The sequence below is a fragment of the Chlorella variabilis genome (assembly GCF_000147415.1).
Source record: "Chlorella variabilis unplaced genomic scaffold CHLNCscaffold_13, whole genome shotgun sequence".
Classification (NCBI taxonomy): Eukaryota; Viridiplantae; Chlorophyta; class Trebouxiophyceae; order Chlorellales; family Chlorellaceae; genus Chlorella; species Chlorella variabilis.
In genome coordinates this window covers 8,455-10,035 of record NW_005435075.1, presented here as the reverse complement: position 1 = coordinate 10,035, position 1,581 = coordinate 8,455, and positions in this window count along the sequence as shown.

Here is a 1,581-nt window from a genome sequence, read left to right as displayed (position 1 = left end):
AAGCCGTGGACCCAAACGCCGTGCCGCCGCCGCCGCAGGCAGCACCCCTGCGACGGCGGCGGCAGCAAGCCGTGGACCGAAACGCCGTGCCGCCGAGTCCCGTGGCTGTGGCCTTCTGGCAGGAAACTACGGCCGCAGCTCGGCAGCACGGGGGCGTCGCAGCGTGCCGCCGCCGCCGCGCTGCCCCCCGGGCACGGCGGCGGCGGCGGCAGCAAGCTTGGGCCCAAACGCCGTGCCGCCGAGTCCCGTGGCTGCGACCGTAGACCGTGGGCCGGAAACTGCGGCCGCAGCTCGGCGGCACGTGGTTCTGTTCAAATCGCCAAGCGTGCAGCAGCGCCGAACCACGCTTCCCGGCCTCGGCGCATGCCTTCAGGGCCCCCCTATCGCTGGGCACACCCCTCCAACACCGAACATGCGCCCGGGGGGGAGGGCGGCCCGGGCTGCCCAGGCCAAAGTGGGCCGCCCTCGAGCAAGAGGCGGCCGGTCTGTGTGCTGAATGAATGAATTTTTGTGTGGGCTTAAAGTCTGGTAAAGCAAGAACTAGCTTGCAACATAGACTCCCCGCCGAAACGGGACGGGAACCGGGCGAAAGCAGAGAAAGCAATAAAACAGGGGTGGAGCAAGGCGACATGCAACGCAAGCAGCTGACAGGGCACGCATCGAAACGTGTGTATGACTGGCAAAGTGGCATGGCGCATTGGGGAGAAACGCAACGGTACGGGAGCATGGGCTGGCCAAACGGCAGTGCGGAACGCTAGGTCACTAGATAAGTGTAGCAGGAGCCTGAGCCGGCTCCCTGCCTTGCGTTTTCCCGCTTCCTGGTTACCTTATGATTGATCGCTATGATGCTATTCCCTATTCTGAGGCTTGTCAGCCTTGCATCATGAGCCGCTTTCCACTTCGCTTGACTGTGTACTTTAGCCGTGGAAGAGCAGGTCCTGTAAGCATTCTCACTCGAACAAGCCCGCTCCCAGGAACCGGGTGCGGCTACAATAAGCAGGGAAAGGCGCACTATGTATGAAATGAGGGCAGCCCCGGCTCGGGGCCGTTGAGAAAGCAGTGGGCGGGAGGGGGGAGGCCCCGGTGTGGGCGGGCCCCATCGAGGGGGGATGGGGCACGCAAGCGGCCAGATGGGGCGGGGCGCGGGCGGCAGTAGAGTCCTGCGGCTGGGTGGGATATAGGGCAATGAGCGTTGAGCAGTGTGCGATGAGCAATGAGCAATGAGCAGTGAGCAGCCCCTCCCTAAACAAAGTGAAGCGCAGGACGGGGTCCGGTGGATGGGAGGCAAGGAAACGCGGGGGGTTGCCACGTGCGCTCCCGCCGCCGCCGCAGGCAGCACCCCTGCGGCGGCGGCAGCGGCGGCAGCAAGCCGTGGACCCAAACGCCGTGCCGCCGCCGCCGCAGGCAGCACCCCTGCGACGGCGGCGGCAGCAAGCCGTGGACCGAAACGCCGTGCCGCCGAGTCCCGTGGCTGTGGCCGTGGGCTTCTGGCAGGAACCTACGGCCGCAGCTCGGCAGCACGGGGGCGTCGCAGCGTGCCGCCGCCGCCGCCGCCGCGCTGCCCCCCGGGCACGGCGGCGG